This window comes from Cyprinus carpio, chromosome B20, assembly GCF_018340385.1.
Source record: "Cyprinus carpio isolate SPL01 chromosome B20, ASM1834038v1, whole genome shotgun sequence".
Classification (NCBI taxonomy): Eukaryota; Metazoa; Chordata; class Actinopteri; order Cypriniformes; family Cyprinidae; genus Cyprinus; species Cyprinus carpio.
Genome location: NC_056616.1, coordinates 17,377,222 through 17,403,505, shown reverse-complemented (window position 1 = coordinate 17,403,505; position 26,284 = coordinate 17,377,222). Strand labels below are relative to the sequence as shown.

Genomic DNA, 26,284 nt, shown 5'->3' with positions numbered 1-26,284 from the left:
TATAAAAAAAATCTTATCCCAAACTTTTCAACTGTAGTGTAACTATTAAAATGTATAACAATACTGTGAACTGTTGAGCCACTACTTTGATATTCTGTCAGTTATTTTGTAAAAATATATCTCTAGTGCTGAAAATAAAACCAGTCTTTTAAATGTACAGAGTAAAAGGTTTAATGGCTTTTTTCGGTAACAGAACTCGCAGAACATACTTGTATGCAAGCTACATGTCACTTAATTGCACTTGCAAAATAAGAGTTGCTCTGCAACTGATATAGATAAAAAAGCTCTATAAAGATAAAAGTAAGGATCCAACAATATTACAGTTTATAAAAAACAAATGGTCCCCATATAAAGCATAGCACTCATCACAGTTCATACATCATTTCTGCATTAAAGTTAGAGGTAATTGCACTTGGAATCGGAATAATTGATAAAGTGAGCCCGTTTCCTGAGGTCTTATGTTTGTGAATGTCCCCGTACACCACCATCCAGGCATATTGAAGGCGACTAGTTAAATAATCAGCGGTCTCAGGTTTCCTGTGATCTTCGTAAGACAACAATGTATGACATCAGTCAGTGATGAAGTGAACAAATGAGACAGGAAAAACGCCCTTCCTGTTTGGCTCCCCGTCAATGTGGCCCACCTGCAGGAGTCATCGGGATCACACATGATTTAGTCACCTGATGTGCACATGTACTGTGTTAAAAGTAGGACTGCGTACTCACCCACCACTCCTTGTCCTCCTCTCCATCCACTATTATCACCTCTCCTTCAGAGAAGGTGAGTTTCATCTGGCTTATCAGCCTGACAGCAGTTATACAGGGCCTTTACTCTCTTAGGTCTCTGTTTCTGAAACAACGTAGAAATGTTTTAGATTTGCCACTGACATCACAATTACAGTTTAAAAACACACATTTTCATTACTCGTTGTTCTGATAAAGTTAACAGAGGCTTTCAAAAACCATCATACCTAATCACACCCACACCAAACTTTTGAATGGTAGTTTACTTTTGAGAGGGAAAAAAATATTTTTAATGGCCTGTCACTTACAGGAGGTGGGCCATTTCTGGGTTTGGGAGTAGGGAACACGGAGCTGTTGCGGAGGCAGATGATGGCCCAGAATCTGGAAGGGGCGAAAAAAGTTTTAATAAAAAATAACCATTTTATGCTTATTTCAGCCTAAAATATATCAATTTATTGGATTTAGAGCTGTATTTCAATCGTGTATGTAAGCATCATTAAATTCACACCTGTTTTGTCACTTGTCGGGGGGACAGTGGGTGGAGCTTAGTTACATTAGCATCTTTACTGAAAAGGACCAACAGGATCCCTGAGAAATACACAGAACACTGCAGCTGATATAATGTAGCCAATGCTAACAATGCTACAAAACCAACACTTGAAATCCCTATAAAAAAACACAGCATCTGATAATCTGTTATTTGTAATGCAGCGGGGAGGTCACATCTTACCTAGTGGGGGTTTTTAACTGGTTTGGTGTGCAGGGGCTTTAGGCTGTGGTGGTACAAGGAGGAGGTGGGGTTTTATATGAAAATGACGTGGGCAACACTGGAGCTGGTGGCACTATGGGCGCTGGTCTAGCTGGAGCGGGTGGTATTACTGGGGGAGCAGAGGGTGCAGATGGAACCGGAGGCACTTGGGGAAGAGCTCTGCCTTTTGGATCTGGAGGCAGTGGTCTCTTGGCCGCAGGAGGAGTGGTGGTGGAGCAGGGGGGAGCACTATAGGAGAGACAAGACCTGTTATGCATATGCCTACAAGAAAAACCAGCTTGGTTTTTGGAACATGGTGCTTGGTTTCTATCGCTGTTCCATAAGTAGTTTAAAATTGGTTGACCAGGTGTTAGAGCTAGCAGAGCATTATGGAACAGCAATGTTCAACAAAACTGCTGTTCAAAAGTTAAAAAAAAATTATTTAAAGAAACTAACACTTTTATTCAGCAAGAATGAATTGAATTAATCCAAAGCGACAGTACAGATATTTGTAATGCTACAAATGATTTCTATTTTAAATAAATGTTGTTATTTTGAACTTTCTGTTCATCAAAGAATGGAAAATGGATCATGATTTCCACAAAAATAATAAGTAGCACAACTGTTTTTTACATTGATAGTAAACTTTTAGTGATCAAATAAATGCAGCCTTGGTGCAGAGTTTTGTTGACTATGTAATATAGAAATAATAGTCTGTATAGAAATGGGTGTAAGACTCACCATACACTGAGATGTTTTTGTCTGGACTCTGAGGGTTTGAAGGGTCTGAGCAAGATCTCTGCCTCCCGGACCATCTCTGCTGGAGGCACTCCACCCTGACATCACAAACACATACAATGGTGTTTTAATATGTACGTTTATGACTGTTACTGAATCTACAACTGCTTCAAAAAAATTAAAGGAACACTTTTTAATCAGAGTATAGCATCAAGTAAATTAAACTTCTGGGATATTGATCTGGTCAGTTATGTAGCAGAGGGGGTTGTTAATTCATTTCAGCTGCTTTGGGTGTTAATAAAAATTAACAACAGGTGCAACTAGATGGGCAACCATTAGAAAAAAAAAAACAGGAATCGTTTTACAGGTGGAGGCCACTGACAATTGTTTTCCCTACTCATCTTTTCTGATTGTTTTTCACTAGTTTTGCATTTGGCTAGGGTCAGTGTCACTACTGGTAGCATGAGGGCGATACCTGGACCCAAAAAAGGTTGCACAGGCAGTCCAACTCCTCCAGGATGGCGCATCAATATGTGCCATTGCCAGAAGGTTTGCTGTGTCTCCCAGCACAGTCTCAAGAGCATGCAGGAGATTCCAGGAGACAGGCAGTTACTCTAGGAGAGCTAGACAGGGCAGTAGAAGGTCCTTAAACCCATCAGCAGGACCTGTATCTGCTCCTTTGTGTGCAAGAAGGAACAGGATGAGCACTGCAAGAGCCCTACAAAATGACCTCCAGCAGGCCACTGGTGTGAATGCCTCTGAGAAAACAATCAGAAACAGACTTCATGAGGGTGGCCTAAGGGCCTGACGTCCTCTAGTGGGCTCTCTGTGCTCACTGCCTGGCACGTGTAGCTTGATTGGCATTTGCCATTGAACACCAGAATTGGCAGGTCCGCCTCTGGAGCTCTGTGCTTTTCACAGATGAGAGCAGGTTCACCCTGAGCACATGTGACAGATGTAAAAGTGTCTGGTAAAGCGGTGGAGAATGTTATGCTGCCTGTAACACTGTTCAGCATGACCGGTTTGGTGGTGGGTCAGTGATGGTCTGGGAAGGCATATCCATGGAGGAACACAACAGCGACCTCAACAGGCTAGACAATGGCACACTTACTGCCATTAGGTATCGGGATGGAATCCTTGGACCCGCTGTCAGACCCTACGCTGGTGCATTGGGTCCTTGTTCCTCCTGGTGCACGACAATGTCCGGCCTCATGACGCGAGAGTATGCAGTCAGTTTCACAGGAGGATGAAGGAATTGATACCATTGAATGTCCCACATGTCGCCTGACCTAAATTCAATAGAACACCTCTGGGACATTATGTTTTGGTCCAACTGACATCACCAGGTTGCACCTCAGACTGTCCAGGAGCTCAGTGATGCCCTGGTCCAGATCTGGGAGGGAATACCCCAGGACACCATCCTTCGTCTCATTAGGAGCGTGCCCTGACATTGTCAGGCATGCATACAAGCAGGCCTGGGGGCCATACAAACTACTGAGTACCATTCTATGTTCCTTGCAATGAAATTTCAGCTTAATGGACTAGCCTGCTGCATCCTTTTTTCACTTTAATTTTGAGTGTCTTTGAATTCAGCCCTCTGTAGGTTGGTATTTTAATTTCCATTAAACAATGTGTGGCATCTTTTCATTCCTAACAAATACCCAGTCCCATATCAGTATAGATATCCTGCATGATATTTTTCCCCATTGAGATCTGATGTGTTTTCAAAGTGTTCCTTTAATTTTTTTGAGCAGTGTACATTTGTAAGCAATCTATTTCAGAATGAAAGCTTTCTGAATTTTCTACCAGAAGGTTCTCAACTCACCATGCCTGAATGCTACTCACACCCTTCCCAAGGTACGAAGCGGTAGAGGAGGAAAACCCGGCATCCCTGGTAAACCCAAAGGTGGTGGATTAACATCAAGCATGGTGCCGTAAGTCTCATTGCAGATCATGCTAGGAATAAAAGCCCTCTGCTTGTTATTGACCACATTAGCCACGTCCCGTGCCAGGGCGCTCATGTCGGGCTTCATGGGGCCAGTCCCTGGAATATACAGCTAACTGGACGCTCCTCACGCCTGTTGGGAATAGGCTGAAACACAAAATCAACAACATAAGGATGAGCCAAAAGGTATCAATATTTAGTGCTCAATATTCTCTTTGTCCAAATACATTTTTGATCTTTATGGTAATAAACTATGTGACATTCACTATTTAGTGAAGAGTGAATGAGGTTTGCATAAAGTACATGCATGATTGTTTACAAAACCACTTATGTTCTCCTCAGCGTTAACTAAGCTAATGAAGAAAAACATTTATTTGAATCTTTGGTAACATTATAAATGTCTTCACTGTTACTTCTGGTCAATTTAATGCATCCTTGCTTAATAAAAGTATTAATTTATTGTGAAAAAGAATCTTAAAGAGAGTATAACTGAATTAAATGGCTTCTTTTTTGTAAAAAAAGTATGTTAACCTTGTCTTCCATCTCATCTTCACTCTCGTCCAGGTCATCGTTATGCAGACGCCAGTCATACTCCACATGCACATGGACGTTGAACTTCCCTGTTTGTGCCTGAGTCAGCTGTCAAGCACACAGCACAGACAAACATATTGGATGGGGAATTAGTGTGAACACAATCTCATGAAAAGACAAAGAACTTGCTCTCAAGAAAAGCAAAGAAGAGCAAAAATCAGCACCTTCAGGATTTTTGCTGGCATTAAACAACAAATGTACCACACCAGCTCCTCGCATTTTGTGTGTCTGAGACGCTTTGCCAGATCCAGAGGAGACTCTCCTGCATCATTAGCTGCAAGAAAAACAAGAAAAAAAGTTTCTTTGTCTTCTTATTTCAGACATGACCAAAAAAAAAAAAAAAAACAGTAGTTTATATAAAATACTACTAATAAATGACTGAATGCAGAATGTCTCATTATTAGTTTCTTGTGTGTGTGTGTGCATGTGTGTGTTTAGTTTGAATTCCTGAGTTTAGAGAAAATTATATGAACTCTTACTAATGGTGACAGATGCTTTCCCCCGCAGTAGCAGCTTCATACATTCACTATTGTCAGTCAAGCAGCAGTAGTGCAGCGCTGTGCTTCCCTTTGGCAGTCTGCTTGTCTAAATTACCACTGCATACACAAACACATACACACACATATGGACATGTAAAATGTCCTGAATAATATGCATATAAAATATGAATAAAATCTTATTTTAGCTAAAATACTGAACATCAGTGGAGTACCTGTTCTGTACAATGAAGTCCACAATATGGAGAGAGTTCCGGTCCACCATTCGTACTGCAAGATGTATAGCGCTGTCTCACCAGGTTCCTGTCAGTGAAAAAGCAAATATATATATATTACATTATTAAAAACATTTATTAAAAAAAGATACTGATGCAAATCACACTACTATGTATTTGATTTACTAAAATGAACCAACCCATAAGAGTCATTTGTTTCAAGAATCGGACTACACCGGTGGTGTTAGAAAAAAGAAACACACAATGACTCCAACCTACGACTCACATGTTGGTTAGTTTGTTGAATGGTCTCCATCAGGTCCACTCCCTTCAGCATACACCTGGATCAGAGAAGAAGATGTCCCGGGACTTTACCGCATCACACAGTGCATGCAGCCGGGCCGCGTTATCTGCATACTTCTTCTGAGCGAAGCGCTTCTCTTTGTATTTGGCTGTAATGAAGTCTTTTCGGACCTGCCTGAAGAACAATTGCGAGAGAAAACGTAATGAAATTTATAATGTGAAAACTAAAAAAAAAACTGAAAGCAAAAGAGCAAGATCTTAATGTGAGACATGTATAATGTATAAAAAAAAATGAATTTAAAAAAATTTAAAAGATGTCAGTGAAACTGATCTCTCACATGTCACTAGAAGGGTTGGAGTTTGGGGATCTCTGCTGAACAGGTTTGCTTCCATGATTTCATTGAATCCTGCATTGCCCACACTGTCAGCAAGCTGCAACCCATTTAAAATCATCACAATCTGTATGTTTGCAATTTCTTCTCAAAAATGACCAATTTGTTACAAGACTTTACCAAGAGTTCAGATGTGCCCAAGACTCCAGTGTCAGAGATTGATATTCTGGAGTAGTGGGACTCCCCCATTTCCCGATGGATTCCAGAGCATTCGATGCAAATCAACACACCCAGGTTTGTGGAGAGCCTATGTTGGATCTGCAGTAAAGAACAAGTGAAGAGCCACTGATGTTCATTTTGAATTTCATACAGGGTTATTTTGTTTAAGAACAACTTTCATCTAAACAATAAAACAAGTTCTGCTGGAATGACTAAGTTTCATACAATGTACAAAGAGAAGTGGAAAGGCCAGATGCAAAACAGGAAGCACAGGGTGTAGAATTTCAATAAAAAAAAAAAAAGTAGAGTGAGCTGAGGCAAGAATCACACTCTCCTAATATGTCTGTTGAGTTTGGGCAAATAACACAGAAAACACACCAACAAAAACGATTCAGTACCATTAATTTGGATTCAGCCATAGTCTTTACATCTTATTCCATTCCAATTGCATTTTTACAAACTCAGGGATCAAACCTTGTAGGATTCAAACTTTGCAACATAAGTTCAGTCCCCAGCCCCCTGATGCTACTTAACCACTAGGTTAACATTACATCAAAGCCTATATTGCTTACTGGAAGCTCCACAGTCACAGCACACGTCATTGCCACTCATCTTCTTCACCTCTCCACAATAGCCATGGTCAGCTCCCGCACGATCGTTGTTCTCTATTCACTCATTCTGATCATCCTTAAAGGCGTTGTTTCAGTGCCGTCCTCTTTACTATTCTGGAGCACAGACACCCATCTGAAATCGACAGATACACATGAAGAGACGAAAAGACAGAAATGATGGACGTTAATAATTACATTCTCACATGGTAAAATCATGTAAAATTTGTGTGAGCACACACACACACACTCACATTTTTTTGGCACTGGCTGCTTCGTCCTCGTGCCTGGAAAGTGAATACGTTCTGTCATCTAGAAGATGGAAGAGAACAGTAAGCCAATTAAAAAATGACCAACCAACCATATGAACCATGAACAGACTCTGAGAATACTGGCTCTGAATTTATGAGAGTACTGGGGACTGTGCTTGTTGTTAAAAGGAGTTTTATTACGTGATATAAGAGTCATCAAAGCAGTTTTTTCTCATCTGTGGTTACACTTCACTTGGCAGGTTAAGAGGTTCAGGTTTGCTGGCGGTGCGTTTTGGCCTGCAAGAACAAAAGCGGGAGAAAGAGCAAGAAAAGAAAGAGCAGAAAAAAAGTAGGTAACCCATTTAGGGGATTTATTACACATTAACCGCAATACCCACTGAAATGGGCTATATCCTGTAGATTCTAATTTAGTCTACACATTACATTAATATAAAGAATGATTGTGTTTATTTAAAAAAAAGTCATTAATTAATTTAATACAACATATTTTTATATATATGAAAAAAATTCAGCCATGTAACAATTATAATTCTATTATATAGACTCTCAGAGTTTTATTTTACATACAGTAATTTTATTAATTACAATTCTACAATTTTAAAAATAAAAAGATATATACTTTTTATTAATACATGAACAAACTATATTATATTATAAAATCCTTATGAAAGTGCCTCTAAATGGTATTTTGAGATTAGCCCTCAAACGCTGTAAAAATACAGTGGGAGCCAAACCTTGCAAAACAAAAACTAATTCTGAAAGGAGTTACACACATAGTGCCTTGTTTTATTCCCCCTACCGTTCCATGAGAAATAGTCAATAATCCATTTTTTCAGAGTGCACTTCCTTTTCTGCCAAAACCTTCCTCAGTCTGTAAGATGGAGAGAAGCATTCATCACGCAAACTTTAAAAAGGATGCACTGGACAATATCATTGAAGTGCCAGACAAACTCACCCTTCGCTGCGTTTGAGGAGCATTCCAGATCGCTCAGTGCCGTGAGCTTTATTGCCCTGCAGGGCTGGTGAAGACTATAGCCTTCATTCTGCTTTGACTGGAGGTCCTTTCCACACACAAACACACAAACAACAAGACTACCACTAAATTAAGCAATCGTCCAATCAAGTCATGGTCAAGACCAAATATTTTTGGACTCACCCTCCTTACACTCTGACTGTAGGGCAAGATTTGAGAATATCTCTCAGCTGCATTAGCTGTTTTTCTTTCCTGCATCTTGTGTCTTGCTTGTTCTGCAATTCACACACAAGCAACAGCAAACATCAGAATATAAGAAAATGAACTTGCTCTGTCTAAATAAAGAATATATCTTCAAAAGAGCCGACAGCGATATCAAAAAACATACTGCAGTTAAGTCTGTGGCGAGTTTTTCCATGAAAGGTTTTCAGTTTGTCCACAACTTTTAACCCATCCTGGAAGGAAAACTGTGTAGAAACAAGAAACCAATTCTTTAAAAAGTCTCATTTAAAAAAATGAAATGTATTGTTACTAGGGGAAATGAGTATTATAAACCAACATTACTTGCACCTGGGCATGAAAGTATTTGATGAAGGTTTTGGGAGCAGGTCAACTCCCTTCTTGACTTTAATTTCATTCACCTTAATGAGATACTAGGAAAAAAAGTATTGAAAAACAATCATTTCAGTTGCTTTCTTTTGGTTTTGTATTTCCATTAACTATTCGTTAACTAAGTTTCAAAAGAGTCATGATCAAAATGTAAAATATTCTCTTTAACATTTAGTGAAAATGCATGTATGTGTGTCTTATATTACTAAGACAAGAAGTGTACTAGGTCCATCACCGTTTGCACACTTCAAAAAATTAAGAGATGCCCTTTCTGATGCTGGTTGTACTGTATGTGAACAACATTACTTACTTCACACATCTGAAGCTGAAAAGACTGCGCTCTTTCTTTCTCCATTTCTTCTGCAATCTCTCCTCCGCTGATCTCTGTTCTGATCAGACCGTGCTGTTTGGCATGTTTCCCGTTTTTCTTTCTCAATCTTGCCCCTGTAAATAAGTTTAGAGCATTGACATGAAAAGAAAATTACTGGAGTATGTACTTAACCATTCACAAAACATTAGGCTTTCATCGATGCCTCATAATGCATAAACACACTATTTGCCGGTGCTGTTGTTTACTTAAGGTGTGGCACCCACCCTATGATAAACTCTTCATCTATGCTACAGGCCCAGGAATTAAAGACGATAGTTCACAATTTTAATCATCTGAAATAACTCAACCTCCTACTAGTAGTGCAACCTCCCCTTTTCCCCTGTATGCTAGAGTCAAATAAACTAATCTACAGTTATTAAACTTTGCTCAGAATTTGTTTCCTTTTGTGCATCATGCTGTAAGGAACAGGGAATATCTCAAAGATATGCAATTCACTAGGGGCTTCATGAGTGTAAACAGTTTAATGTTCACTGATCAATCTGTAACGACTATTACTTTTTATATATATTCTGAGATTATTATAAAAGAGCTTAATAGGTGCTACAGTTTGGTTTCGTAATCCTTCCATGCTTTATCAAACGTCTTTTTCAGATCCTGATGAACAAATAAAAGCACAGTGAACATATGAAGCGACCTTAAGGTCAAATATATATTTAAAAAAACAACACAAACACCATAATCATTGTATTTGTGAGAATTCCTTATATTTTTAAATAAAATAAATAATGGGAAAAAAAAAATTAACATTGATTTGTTTTTTTTCTACAACATCAGCATATTAGAATGATTTTTGAAGGATCGTGTGACACTGAAGACTGGAAGTAATTGAAAATTGAGCTTTGCCCATCTCAAGAATAGATTACATTTTAAAATATACTAAAATTAAAAAGGTATTTTAAATTGCAATAACATTCCAAAACATGACTATTTTACTGCATTTGTTATTGACCCCAAAATGTTTGAAAGGTACATATTTGGTCACACTTTAGTTTAGGGACCAATTCTCACTAGAGTAACTAACTAGTAAATATGACTTTTGCCACAATAAACTTTAATTTAGTAATTATTAATTTAATTTGCTGCTTATTAATAGTTAGTAAGGTAGTTGTTTAGGTATGTTGTAGGATTAATGGATCTAAAATATGGTTTTGCCTTATAAAGCATGCTTTATAAGTACTAATAAAAAGCCAATATGCTAGTAATATTCATGCTAATAAGCAACTAGTTCATAGTAAGAATTGGTGCATTAACAAAAGTGCTACCACATATTTTATACAAATATCACTGCATACCCCTTTGACTCCTTTAAGGTCTCCCTTTAGCAGACTGTCTAGTGGAAAAGTGATGATATTATTCATGTTCTGCAGCTGTGGGCACAAAACAAGATATTAGAAGTTTCAAACAAAAGTGTGAAGTCAAGTGGTGAAAACGCTCTACTCAGGCAGTATTTCCTGAAGAGTGTGCAGTCACTGCTTTGCACGAGCCACAGGCAAGACAAATACAGGCCTGAAATATTCATAGCAGAACGAATCTTACTACTAATACTGGAATGTCAGAGACTGGCTCAACGCAAGTTCTTAAAGAGACCAGTGAGCTCCTTAGTGACACTATAGCAAATCTGAGGAAGTAATCGGACATCTCAGGGTCATTCGTTTGTACACAGTGTTATCCGTAAACCTCTCCAGGATGCCGGGATGATGTACTGCTCCTCATTCTCTACGTGAGCTGAAAAACCACACCGAAAAAGTCTGTCAGTCAACTTTACACTCCACCATTATTGTTATTATTATATACAAAAACCTTGCAAACTTCCGATCCATGTGGGGCCTTTTCTATTCCTACCCGTTGCACAAGCAACATTCCGGCGAGTTTATGCAGTACAGGGCTCTAGAAAAGAGCTGTGGAACACGCGTCCCATGGGTGCAGTGCGCTGTTCGCGCGGCAAAGGTCACGAACGTCTGTTTAAGAGCTGGCTTACTTAAAAGAGAAAGAGCACACGTGCTCGCAAAGTCTGCGTTAACCGTGGCTGTGGATGGTAGATAGATGGGGAAACAAATCATTTTATGCAGGTTAAAAGTGACTTTAGTGCTATTTATCCAACTTAGGTTTCATGAACACTGATTTCAAAGCCGTCTGGTATCTTCTGATGTCAATATGGGGGTAGGACCCAAGAATTTGTGATTATGGATAGGAGGTGGGGGGTGTAGTTTCAGATTTTGAAGGAATATTAGTAAAACGAAGACTAAAGTTAGTGTTGAGTTTGTGAGTAGCTAGGTGTTATGGGCTGGTGGTCATGTTTATAGGCTGTGTTTTTCTAGTTAGTATTTAGTTATACATTCTGACTGCTGTCTACTGCAGAAGCCAGTTCCAGAAGGGAAGAACAATTTTCCCATTTGGGACAAGCCCCAAGGGAGGAAGACCCACACACGTATTTGTCGCTAAGATTATTGTGCAGACGGCAACAATACCCAGCGACGGCAGTAAACGTCTGAAAAACTGGCCCAGTTACAGAGCGTATCGACGATGGGCACGAGAACACGGTATAAAGATTATTTCAGACGAAGTAGCCCCTATGACATTGCGTTCAACCCAGTGCACACCAGATATAAAGAGAGCAAACTACAGGACTGTTGAACAAGCGTAGCTCTAAAGAGAGAGAGATAAATACGCAGGTTCGTGGCTGGAACAAGTATCGGTGATTCGGGTCGGAAATGAGTGAGGGTGTGAGGGTAGTAACACAAACCCGGCTGGCTTAGAGTAGAGTAACGACTGTTCTTGTCAACATGTAATGAAACCAAAATCTTTTTTGCCACAGACATTGTTGTAGTATATCAGTGTTGGTCACTGTGCGTGAGTAAATAGCTAAACCGAAACAATTATTACTCTTATTTATACAATAGTCAAAAGAACTTACTTTGCTCAAACCCAATGTAACACATCAAACCCAATTACACAAACAACCTGTTTTGTTTATGATCCCCAAATGCAAAAAAAAAAACAAAAAAGGACCAGTCGAAAGCCGAGAGATCAATGTTTAGAGTATTTGTAATAATCAGTCAGACCAGAGCTGTTTAGGGCCTGGCTGACTGTTTTATTTTGCTGCAGTCACGCATTGCGGTTCCGATCCAATGCCCTCAAAACAACCAAATCATTTGTCTCTTAGCGGGATGGTTTTTTCTGAACAGATCAGTTCTGAATACACAGGGAATACACCGGATGATCCAAAAAGGAAACGATAACAACGTTTGAAATAATTTAGTTTATTTACACAAAGGGAGGAAAACAAACTGCAGCAATAATTAAGACTGCATCTCTACTTACCGGCCTTTAACAGCTTTACAATGGGTAAAAATGCTGCAGATTTCTTCTACACGTCTCAGGACACAAAAAGGAGTACAAAAGTTAGCTTGTCACTGGGGGTGGATGTTATTTACACTTACCTTATTAACCCCTTAAAGGTCAGCATATTGGTACCTTGAAGATACATATTAGTACCTAAAGTGTATATATTAGTACCCTTTGAAGCGGCATAACCACCTCAGTGACAGCTTTCAATAATTCTTTCGGAGAGTGTACTGCTTTTACTGTACATTTATGCATTTTGCAGACGTTTGTATTATCCAAGAGAGTGGTACTTACATTGCATCTCTAGATGCACATTTTGATAATTTCATCGTAGGAATCAATACCAATGAACCTTGGCCTTGCAGATGCAATGCTCTACTGTTTAAGCTACAGGATCGCTTAATAAACACAAACAATGATCTTTGGGTGCACTATAAGCAGGTCAAACTTATGAATAACAAATGTAACCAGGCATCTTGTAACGCAAGTTTTTGGTACAGCATGTGTTTTATACTTCCCTCTCACACACGACTGAAATTTAACATCCAGCCTGTAATTCTAGTCGCCACCAAATCACTCACGCTGAATCATTGCTCTGGGAATTTTGCACAAAACACGAGGCGAGTGAAGTAGACTTGTGCCCTTAAAATCTATGTTTATGCAGGATGTCATGTCTGGGTACGAGACCGAGACAAATTCATCTGATGAGGGCATAAGTCTGGGTGCCTGCCAGCTGACAGCACTCATACATTTCCAGCTGTCACAGTCTGTCTGACCTTGAGTATCAGTGTAGTGTTATGATGAAACATTCACTGCCATTCAAAGGGACTGGGATCAGTTTTTTTTTTTTTTCTTTTTCTAAGAAATTCATATTTTTATTTGGTACGGATGCACTAAAATGGACCAAAATCCTCACAAAGGTAAACAATGATAATGTCACGGAGTACAAAAGAATTCTTCATTTTCAAATAAGTATGTTGTTCTTTTGAAACATGTTTAACCACATTGTTCTCTCAGTGTGGAGATGCCTTTTTTTTTCATGAAGAAATCACTGTCAGTTAGTTTCAAAGAGTTAAAATTAAAGATGTTTGCATAATTCCATCTATCATTTTTATTAATGAAATAATCATTGGCTGTACAAGTTTATTCAGGACTTCTAATTTCATCCACTTGTAAGTTCAGTACAACCGGGCAGCAAGACAGTGGAATAGGCCAAGACTTGTTAAGATGACCTGCAAAAAAAATATAAATAAAAAAAAGATCCCGTATTAAGTACACCTATTTCAAGTACTTTACACCCATATTTACATCCTGTAGGCTGTTCAAAATGATATACTTTTTTAGAAATTGGCCTTGTAATGAAAGAACCTGTACCGTCTGAGCTCACTGGTTCACAAAAAATAAAATAATAACAAATAACAAGAGAGAGGTGACCGAACAGGCCGCAGACCCATAAAAAAAAGCTGTGGAAAAACAGTGAGCAGACGTGTGTGTGCGCGGAAGGAGATTAGGTGGGGACAAGCTGGGGCACAAGAAGTGGGACAGCCGTCCCGCCCTTAGCCTTAAGGAATGAGAAAGATGAAGGAAAAGAATGCGAGAGACGAGCCAGAAAAGGGCGAGAAAGAGATGAGAGATCTTAACTGCACTGGGGTTTCCCATCAAACGGCAAGTCTCAGCAGGACCACCACGCACATCTGTGGATGGAAGAACCGGAAACGCCAGCAAAGAGTACACCATCCTGAATGTGGTGTGTGCAGCCCCTGCATGCCTTACAGAAACATTAGAGGACCATATCCACAATTTATAAGAGGTTTTAACAACAATCAAGCCACAGTATCGAGAACATCACTTTTACGATAAGCAAGCTTCATAGCATAGAGGACCATCGCAAGATTCCAGCTCCAGGCCGTTTACATAAACCATGAATATCTGTTGTTTTACCACTCAGCTACTTCCTCCATTAGTGGGTAAATGCTAATGGGGTAGTGCCAAAAGGGCAACCCATCAAAGAGTGTTTCCCAGTCACACGAAAAGCGCCAGTTTACCGTCGTAAAAACCTGAGGGCAGTGGATTTTACTCATGCCTGCTTTCACAAAAATCACCTGTTCCTATGATATACTCTGGGTGGTGTTTTACACTTACCGTTCAGTTCTCTTGGTTCTTTTGGTCAGGACCAAAAAAGTAACTGATTGATTTAGGGGTCCTGTTCGCTAAGCATTCACTGTGTAGTTTTAACATTGAACCTTCGATGATGTATATTTTTGCAAAAACTGTACTGAATATCTAAAACCAATGCTGGATGCTGGGATAAATGTGCTTTCATTGCATGTGTGTACATATAGTGGTAATTTTCCCAGATTATAAATCAGAAAGAGCTTACAAAAATATCTCAGATCTGCTGGTTCTGACGCCGGGACTGGAACCATACTGGGCATCACACGCTTCTATGACGAGAAGAAACCAGATATTTTGTCACAACCTTCTGACATCACATCCTGTTTTGGTGGTTCGTTTGGTCTGATTGTTTGGCCCGCTCCAAGGTTCGGTTGGCAGTATTCACACTTACCTAAAATGGGACCTCCTAACATGCAGTCAACAACAGTGTTCATTTTAATCTAACCAAACCAATCCTACTGAATGTGTGGTTTAGGATGCTTCTTTGTCATCATTCAGAAACTGACTTATATTTTTCCTCTATATCAGAGATAAGTCCAACATTTTTAGTTTAAGCACAGAGTCAAAAGTGTAACAGAGGTTAAAAGAGGAAGAGCTGCGGAGCTTCTTTGATTAACAGCACAGAATACAGGATCATTCTTAGACATGAGTAAAGTTCAACTAGATCTGCTATTCTGACGGTGAAACAGGGTGACAGAGTTCAAACTGTTTGCACAAACAAAGCACTTTCTTATATCCATTGAAGAAGTCACTGCATTTTTAAAAACTAATCGCAACCTTTAGAAGAACTATAGAACATTTCTCGTTGTTCCTATTTTATAAGCTATTCTATCCTAGATTACAACCATTTTTTGTTAAGAACCTTTCTATCTGATCTATTAAAATTACATTAAAATTGGTATAAACCAGTTACATAGATGTTACTGCACAAAACATTATTAGGTTATCTGACACAATATTTTTACAGTGTACGTTTCCTAGTTTACTAACTTTTCCTAGAAATATGCAAAAAGGTTTCTAGAGTTTTTATTTTATTTTTTCGGGGTATTTTACACTACCCCCATCTGCATTGTGGACTAATGCCCATCAAACATGCAACGTGTGAAATCCAGTTTAACCCGTATCATGTTGGGTCAACCCTTGTATTCTGAAAAGAAAATATTTTTGTCAGGGACAAACTCAATTTTAAAAATAGGACTGTTTCACCATCAAACTGATGATAACGTTGACACGGTACATTATAATTGTTATTTGTAGGTCCATATTTGAGCCCATTTAGCTTGAGCAACTTAAACAGAAATAACTTACAATGTCAAGTTAGGCGAGGAAGGTCTCGCTTACCCTAGGCTGCTGAGCGCATGCGCAGTGTTGAAATCTCTAAAAGATGAACTTGAATTAAAGTTTTTGGTCAAAGCATGGGGACTTATGCTACAAATATTTCTTATCCATAATTAATATAAGTTTTAATGCTACGCCATATAACTTTTCGATTTATAACATTTCCATTTTATTTTGTTCTAAAATGTTATAATTAAGTTTCAATTAGTGTTCTCTACTGTTAGTTTCTTCCCTTTCAGTATGTGTTGGTGTGTAAGTACCTTCTTAGTTGGCTCAACCAACGATGATTCACAAGTTAGACAAAGTTCTACCATCACAATTCTGTATGTAAAGTTAATAATCATCTTAACTTAAAAAATGCTTACTGAACTAACATACACAAGCAAAAAATATCATTTTAATTATAAAAACTTGTGTTTTTTTTGCTTTTCTGATTTTTACCCCCCCCCCCCCCCCGTATATTATGACAGTACCGGGCTGGGCTAAAATAAAAGTCAAAATACAGCACAAGCAACATCCACAGTACCGTGCACCAAGTGCCATTACACTTTTATGATACTTCTAGTTAATTGGGGTCTTAGTGAATACCGGTTTGCGAGTAAATGTTATTATTTGTAGCATTATAAAATCTTCCACCATCTTTTAAATGTTGGTCTTATTTCTGTAATAGCCAATCTGTATTTGTTAGTAAGCAGCTCTGTTACCTTAGACAGGCACAGGCCTCTGTAAAATCATCCCTCATAAAATCTGCTGCGAGCATTTATTAATAAATCAAATTACTTGCTAATGAGGTAAATGTATGTAACATCAGGTTCATTTGTGTGACTTTGAGCCTTATAAATGACTAACCCATTACAAGCAAGTTAAGAGTAGCGTCAATATAACCCGCGATGAAGAAGTTACATGAACCCGTGAGAAACCATGGGCGAGGTTCCACTTTCGAAACACGGGTACCACATTGAGACTTTGGTGCTATACAAGGAAGGAAGTCATTTGTAGATAGACAGACATTAATAAAATAGATAAAATAGACTAATTTATTAGTATTTACTGAAGCAATGTTATGAATGTTAACACAAACATTCTGTAATACACATTATACAGTTACAGACATAATTGCGCACTTCGCGCTAGCGTCCGTACTGTAAATTGTGTTATACTGTACATTCCGCTATAATTGACATTGTAAAGAGTGTTTTTAAACCTCTTTCCAAAGCGCCAATCTGTATTCGTACAGTGAGCCATGCGCGTGCAGAACACCGATGTGTAGGTGCTTTCATAGTCCTCATTGGTAAAATGTCCATAAACTCCGGTACTGTCCCCCCCCCAGTGATCAGGCATGATTATTCCCTTTAAATCAAGACCAAAAACCAAGACGAGAAACATAAAATGTGTTAAAGGTTGTACTTTTAATAAAAGTCCGCCACAAAACCCGTTTCAAACTCAAGTTCGTGTCAGTCATTTCCTTAAAGGCGAACGTTACTTAGTTTTAAAAAGTTCAGTATGGAGGTCCAAAACGATCAAAAAGAAAAAAGTGGCAATGCGAAGTTAATTCGTCTTTTGAACATGGAGAGTTAAACAGCTCCATCACGACGCGCAAACTCTGAGCGGATCAACACTTCTGGATTCCACCCCATTTCGTACCTGTACAGTAGAATTTCACTGTACATGTGAGTGATTTGTCGGCGGAGATCAAATAGCCCCGTCAATCATATCCAATCCGCCAATCAGAGAGGAAACTCCTGATCTGGCTGTCCAATCAGAGTTTAGGGACGTAACCTAACGCCGAAACCCTGAAAGCGCTGAAAATAATGTTAGACACACACAAATACGCTTTTAACTTAGGACACATTTGTCCACACAGTGTTTTTTGCACATGGTGTTGACTTTAGTACCGTGGCAAAAATAGTTAATTATCTGGCACACAACATTCGTCTTGATTCATTCGTAATTTTTGCTTATACTATAATATATTTTTATATATGTATGTATTTAGTGCTGTCCCTACAACTGAGCTTGTGTACTTTGCCTCAAGACGCTTTCCAATATAATTTAAATACGCCTATTAAAGTGAACTTTTTTTTTCATTTTCTTTTACGTTCACGTCGAACTTTTATTTTGCCTCGGACCACACCGGAAGTACTTGTCTCGTGGTCCATGGTGTGTGGTTTTCGGGGGCTCCGAATCGTTGTTAGATTATTATTAGACAGTAGCGAGGACATTGAATAAGTAATTCTAGTTAAAGTGTAAAATACTCCACAAGCATGGCTACCAAACTTAAAGCGGATGTACCCGTGCCTGCCGAAAGAGAGTGATCAACTCCTCATAAGAACCTCTGTGGAGTAGTTCATTTATACTATGTTCAGTACTTGTCTATTCCGCGCCAAATGTTTTGTTGCTGACTTACTGTTTTGACTTGCAGTTTGGCAAATAAATAAACGTAACACCTTTATCTAACAGGACCAAAAGTGTTATTAAAGAAGCTTTGCACCTGTGTACTAATACTTTCTCTTGAGTAACGTTACTGTAACTAGTATACCATCTTCTGTACTGTGATGTTTCTAACAGAGGAGTGGTCAAGAGGTGGGCAGGTCCTTGTATTCATCCTGGAGTGCAAGGGCCGATAAAATCATGTTATGGGCTTCTATATTTGGTGCTCTATCCTACTTTTTGATGGATTGACAGAATGTATTTTTGAGAATGTAATGGCTTGCAGCGGGATTGTGGCATCGCACACCTGGATTTGGAGGGCATGGAGTGGCATTGACTTACATGGGATTGATCAGACCCAGCCAGATGAGATTGATCTGCTCCTCAATCAGCCCAGTGAGTTACCTTTTTATAAAGATGAAAGATATGCTGTGCATATTAAACTATCTGCGGACCTCCTCTTTTTCTTGGCCAGTTTTTCATCGGGCTCACTGGGGAGCCTTGCCAGGGTTTTTTTTACAAAGACAATTTTCATCAAAGCGAGAACTTGTAGGACCCATGCCACCAAAGCCATTTCTACCGCTGGTTTGCTTTCAGACCTATGTGAAAGTCAGGTACACCAAAGCACTTGTTTCGCTATAAAAACCGCGTTTTCAAGTTGTGTTTTTGAATTTTGTAAAGGACCATCTTTAATATATTGCTAGATTTCCTTGATTCTGAAGCAAACCTCTCAGGCGATGATATGCTGTCCACCCGAGCCTGATCTAGAAGAAAGCATGGAGAACAAGATTCTGAGGACCATAAACTTCCATGAAGTGAAAAGAGGTGGCCGGCATCCAGTTCTGGTTGCTATCACGCAGGTCATGGTTTGGGAGGCCGACATGTTCCATGATTGAGATTGCAGGAGGTGAAGGTAGTGGTTTCGTTATTGTCAGTCAGATCTTTCCAGTAACATTCATGTCACCTTGTTTATGTGTCGTCATGGATCATGATCATTCTCCTGCACTACTGTACACAGGAGAGTTCTCCCGTCAAGAAGGACAGGACATCTCATGTCTAGCTGAGATTCCCAGCGTCAAACCAGACATTATGATCACAGTTTTGTACTCGATTTTATGCTCGCAACACGATTTCTTTTGTTTTGACTTTTTCTTACACTGTTAGTTTATAAAAGAAATGCATTACGACCTGGTTCATGCCTGTCTAATTTTCTGTTCCTGTAGGAGTCTACATTATGGCACACACCATCCATGATACGAGGAGAGGATATATAGGGCCTCGTTTCTTCTGTAACACGGTTCATGACCATACTTGCAACCGTGAGTGCCTCTGTCTCATCCCTGTGTTTGCTTTGGGTCCGAGCCCTAGCGAGCTTGCTGGCTCATTCTACGGTAGACGCTCCAGCGCATTTCAGACTCTCAGCTTTCATCTTCAACAAGGCCTTAATGACATTCGGCATGTCCTCTGTTTCAGATGAATACTGGCAGAATCACCCTGAAACTCCATGACATTTTCCCAGCATACCATTGCCTCGTCTCTGGCACAAGAAGTGCATGGGCGGTTTGTACCAGACCTAACTTGAAAGCCATGAAACGACACGATCCTCAAGGCCATAAACATTAACAACCCGTTTTGTCTTCAAGCAGCTCAGCAATCTTAAAGGTGGGCATCTTAACAATCTCTGAATAGGCCAGACCGAACGTTGATGTGAGTTTGGTGTAGTAATTTTGTTAGGTTGCTAAGTTTTTGGTTTTTTGAAAATATGTATATTTTGAGTTCTTTTTCATTAATTTTTATAGTATTTCAACTTAGTTCAGTTTCGTTTCCAAGGAAAGAAGAAGTATTTATCCCCTTAATATTTAGATGTTTTCTTGTGATTTGATGTCTGTTCATTTTTAGGTTGTTTGGTGTTGATTTTAGTTTTTATAGTTAATTGGTTTATAAATAATTTTCTTATTTATTGGTGCTATATATTGTACTTTATTTTTAGGTAAGGTAGTTTTCTTCTTTGTCTTCTTTTTTTTCCACATTGTGTTAGTACTTGCACATTTATTTCTTTTAGTTGCCAAGGAAATGTTTTAACATTTTAATTTAAGTTTTTTACATATTTGTTTATTATTTTTATTGTCTGCTTTAATTCTGCTTTAATTTAACAAGTTTTAGTGAACCAATACCACACTGTTTTCAATAGGAATACAAGTTTCATATCCTATAATTTTGATCTAATTTGGTGTCTTGTCCCTCCAGAGTATGGACCATTTTCGATGACATTTTCCCTAGTGTTGTGGATGGCTGCACCAGGTTAGATGCAGGAGCGTGTCTTTCCAGAGAGCTTTTTGAGAGCTGGTGCACCGACAAGAAGAAACGGTGGTCCTTCAATTAGCTGGTTATGTTGTGGAAGGAAACTCGCCAAGGTGAAAGTCCCTCATACTCCCATCAACAAATATCACCACAGATCAGCCTCAGGTTTCTTATGACCTCAGATCCCTTCCTGTTTCTGGCCTGGCGCTTACACATCATGTTTTCTGAACCATAAGAGTATCACCACCATGTCAGGACAGAAAGCTTCCGCGTGAAGATGTCCGTGGACTATATCGCCTTCTAGGCTATTAACAGGAATACCAGCAGGACGACAGCGAGTTCATCCGACCTCTGAAAACTCCTCATGTGGGAGGTGATTAATGGCATAAGGCAGCAGGGCCGTCAGTTTCTAGATCAGGTGTAGTAATAGGTGCGGTGGTTTTCAGATCCTGGTTCATGGGAGATGCAGAATGAGATGGCTCGACTGAAAGCTTGCTTCTGATAAGAGGAGTATGAGGACACTGATGAGGTTCACAATCGAGGTTGCACAACCCTCGTAAATACTGAGGCGGTCACGTTCTGAACTTTCAGAGGAGAGAAACTGTCTAAGGTGAGACCTGTCTCTTTAGCTTTCCCTAGTTTTCTCTAATATACCCACAGTTAGATGTCAAATAATATCACACACTTCCAGGTTTTTCTGCCAAGTATACTGATGGTTTCATCCACACTATGACCTAAAAAACTTTTAATTTGTTTTATGAATAATCTTTCTTTGAAAATGGGGAAAGGATCTTACACTTGCAACAGATTTGTTTGTATAAAGCTCACTAGTGTTTGACTCAGAAACAACCAAACGAGCTTTCTTTCTTTATCTTTCTACTTTAGTTTGGTTCTGGAAATTATTTGCAATAAATCCGTCACGAATGTCCTTGTTTAACTCAGTGACATCAGTCTAGTGTACTGAATATTAATAGAAGAATAATAATGAGTAAGGTTGATCTTATTCAACTGATATAAACGTTTGCAGTAGAACTTGTTATAATGATAGGCTGTTGCAATTACAAACATTCACCTCAGCTACTAAAACCAAAAATCACATGCCAAACCACTGCATCGTATGTATTCTTTAATTTCTTTGATGAATTCTTTTTTTCATTGATCTTTTCTTTGACCTTTGAAGGTGTGGTCCTCTATGCGGAATAAGAATGTGTGGTGCAGGGTCAGCGGGTCTCGGGGCATCTGGGTGAAAAAGAACTACAGTTATCACATCCTACGCCCCCTCGGACCTCTCCAGTGATTCGGTGGTTGTTTGTGAGCGTTTAAGGTGTATTCAGATGTGGTTTTGAGTGTTGCGCTTCTCAACACCTGACCCTTCTGTTTTTCTTACTGAGCCGATTACCACTGATCTGGCCCATGAGCACCGTGGACACATAACTCAAGCCATTCCCTGCACCGGCCCTTTCCACCTTGCTATTGAGTCAGCGAACGGCACGCGGACAGGTGTGTATAGCTGTGTGTGTGTGGGGTGTAGTGTGTGGTGTGTGTGTGGTGTTGTGTGTGTGATTATGTGTGGTGGCTCATTGTGTTGGTGTGTTATAGGTGATGTGGAGGCGCTTGAGATCTCAGAGAGGGAGCACGCTGAGAGTTCTTGTTAACAGGCATCACAGTGGTTCATGATCATAAACATGGTCTTGTTGGCAGTGTGAGAATTTGGCACTCGGTCATTCACATAACAGTGTAGCTGAGTTTGACTGCGGGGTGGATTTGGTGTGTGGTAGTGTTTGCTTTGTTTTTCTTCCGCTTCCAGGGGTTTGTGCCAATCCGTCTCGATGACATGTTACCCGATCTGGCCGTCCACTCACAATGTGGGATGCTGTGGAGGTGGCAGTCCAATTCTAGGACTCCAGCGTCCCCGCCTCAGCTTCTCAGGACAGTCTGAGCTTTCATCAGTCCTTTTATCGAATCCTCCCGTTTTTACCTTAGCATTTTCCACGATGTCTCTTTTTGCCTTCTTTCTTCTCTTTCGTTTGGTTATTTTCTCTAAAGTCTCCCTTTGTGTTGTGCCAGTGTTTTTTCCATATCTTTTTCTTGCTTTAGATCTTCTCCTTCCTTCATGTCTTCTAGTTGTTGTTCTTTCTTTTTCTTTTTTCTTTTTCTTGGCACAATTCCTTCTTCCTGGCGTCCTTGTTTCCCCTTTTTTTTTTGTCCTTCCTATAAGTTTCCTTTTTTTTTGTTCGTCTTTATTCATTTCTGGACCCCTGTATTCCTTCCATCCTTCCGTTGTCACCTTCAGTATAGCCTTCTATTATTTACTCTTTATGCTAGCTTCGTACCTTGGTTCCTTCGGTTCTTGTCTCCTCTTTCTCAATTTCCATTGTTTTCAGTCCTTCGTTCCTTGCGGTTCTCTTTTGTGCTCTCCCTTCCCCCCCTTTATCCCCCCGCTTCCTGCCCATCTTCATTTATCCTTTTATCTTTTACCTTTTTGTTACATATTGTTTCAATTTTTTGTTTTCTACAAACCGTTGTGCTACTTCTCTTATATACTTAAATTCCACTTTGTGCATACTCCTTCCACTTTCTCACTTCGCTAATCTTTTCGCTCTTCTCAAATTCTTCTTTCAGTTATCATGTCACGTTTCTGGTTTCTCCTTTATTCCTTTAAACCCCCCCTTTATGCTTCATTTCTTGTCTCCTTTCTATATATCTACTCCTTTATTACTTGCTCTTTTCTTTTGGTTTTACTCACTTTATTTTTGCTTGATTCCTTTCTTCGGTTCCTCCCGCCCCAAGCCTCCCGTGTTTCGTATTCTTTTCTTTTTTTTTTTCCGTTCGCGTCATGTTGAAAATTGTTAATACCTAGTACGTATTTAACACTAACATTTTTTGGTTTTCCTCTTTAATTTTTCATCACAGTTTTTCGAGACCCCAGAAAAGAAAGGTGGATGTGAATGTTTTCACGAATAGAATTACTGACAATGTTCCCGTAAGTTCATCCTATCCCAGCACTCCTATCCTCTCCTAACTGTCAATGATATTTCTGTAGAACTACACAATTCTTTTCTCTGCCACAATCGGCAGAGACCATTGTTTGGAGCAGAGTGCGTCGACTTTAAAGACAAGAAACATGTATCGCTGTCAGTGTCGATGAGGGGAAAACACTGCATTCATCAACATGGAAAACCTGTAGTATTACACTGGCCCCCCGTGAAGCCTATCACAAAAAAGTTTTATAGGAAGAGAAAGTCTTCGAATTTCTTGTGGTTTTTTTATGTTTGTGTTCAGACCGTGGATTATGCTGGGAAGACAACTATGAAGATGATTCTCTCAGAGCAATGGTTGGAGCTCTCTGTCCAGAGGAGGTATGAAGCCTAATACCCTGTCAGTGTGAATCTTGGCTCCTACATTTCCTTCATGAAAACTTTTGTAAGCAGGGGGTCCATCTAACTGGAAACCATTACTGCAGCCAGACTGAGGCCAACCAGATACTGGACGTGCCAAAGCACTTCGAAACCTTGAGCGTTTGAATTTTAACCTTAAAAACAAATGTTACAAAAAGGTAAAAGCGAGAGGTTGAAACATGTGCTTGCAGTCAGGACTCAGATTTTTCTTTGTTTAGTTCTGCTACATACCAAGATGTAGTGATCTTTTTTTCTCTGTTTTGTTTTTTTTTTGATGGTTATGTTCTAGAGCTGTAATGTAAGATCCAATGTACTGAGTTAATACAAAGCTGGGCGTTCTTTGGTTCAAGTTGAGCTTAAATTTCAATGCACTCCGCATTAGAAACTACACTTTATTAAAAATGAAAGCTTGCATATATTACCAAGTTACACAATATTTATCACACTGTGATCAAGACATGCTTAATATATTCAAGACTTTTCTTTCCTTGTCCATTACAACATTGTCTTAACCGGCAGTTGGGTATTTATAGGCACTTCTTAACATCAAACAATATTGTCACGGGTTGGACACCGAGAATAAAAACAAGTACATCTTTCAAGCTGAGGTCGCGTAGCTACAGATCCCACCATACATTCTCCCATTTAAATTTCTGAATAAGCTTCAGAGAACGGTGATTCAAGCCACCTAATAAAATGACATGGTCCATATTTCCCTTTTTGAGTTTCCCAGGATTATATTTGACAAAACACATGGAGTAAAGATCACCATTTCACAATCCAAATAAAAAAACAAATAACAATGCACATTTGGATACTGATCTCAGAGTCAGTGTTCATCAGTACATTCTTATGGGAGACAGCCTTGTCAAGATACATATTCTTGCATACATTCCCATGAATATTGTAGTTGGCAGAAAATGTCCCTCAACAGCCCTGTATTGGTCTAGACTTTGGTGTTTCATATTAAGGCCAATTGGCGAAACAATAAACTTCGCCATTCTTACCAAACATGTTAAAACATCTGCTTTGGGTGTAAGGAATTATACAAAAACTGTTGTAAAATCTTTATGTATAACTTAAACATGTTATTTAAAAGCACAGTACAAATACCGCAAAAAACAAAATAGTCACAGACAATTATCCGAACAATATCAATCTTGCCCCTAAAATATTCCTGATTGTCTCTTGGCAACCATAAAAAGCAAAAACACAAGATTTGTGTTCCACCACAGAGATTACACAAACACTTTTGCTGGTCGAGTGTTAGAGCCCATACAAATCAAAAAATCAACTAAACTATAACAATATTTTATGATAATAACAGTTCCCAAATCTGTTAGCACTCTGTCACAATCTCTCTCTCTCCCCCACACACACACACACGAGACTAACACACACACACACAAAAGAAGACCTTTACACATTCTTAGTATTGGTCAGTTAAACTATTAAACAATTATGCTGGGTTCCTGGTTAGATACCGCTGAATTTGAGATTCTGGTGTTGTGTGATGTGTGTGTGAGTAGAGAATTAATTGTGTTGCAGTATACTGCATATAATCCTAACAGGACTAACAACATTAACAGCCCTGCTGGCTAGGTCACCGGAATGATTTGTGCCGTCTGTTTGCTTTAAAAAAGTCCCAAAGCCTTAAAGGGATCCAGGAGTCTCTCTTTAAAGGGGGATATGGATAGTCACCCAACAACCAAACAAAACTGCTATGTTTAAAAGTACTGTCATCATTGATACTCACCCTCATGTCATATCCAAAACTTATGACATGCTTTTTTTTCAGCACCTTAAAAGAGTAGCATGCAAGCTATGTGACTGCTTGTGTGAAGGAACAGACACCAAAATTATGAAAGTAACATTCATTTGTTCCCCTGATAATCTTCAATGAACGTGATACATGCAGTGTATGTAATCACCATTCTGATCTAAATGATTTTTGTCCATAAATTCGACCTGACTAAGTTCAAACTCAATTAAATGATCTGGTTGCAGCAACTGAAATGGGTGATGGAGGGTGAAACAGCAACACATTTTTGATTTTTGTTAGTGAGTGAAAAAAGTGATTGACAAAGAAAAAAAGTTAGGATGGGTTTTTGT

At 39.2% G+C, this 26,284-nt stretch overlaps 1 pseudogene; it reads right to left on the bottom strand.

Moving 5' to 3' along the window:
* Nucleotides 1-459: 459 nt before the first annotated feature.
* Nucleotides 460-17,384, bottom strand: LOC122140956 (annotated as a pseudogene).
* Between the last annotated feature and the right edge of the window lie 8,900 nt (nucleotides 17,385-26,284).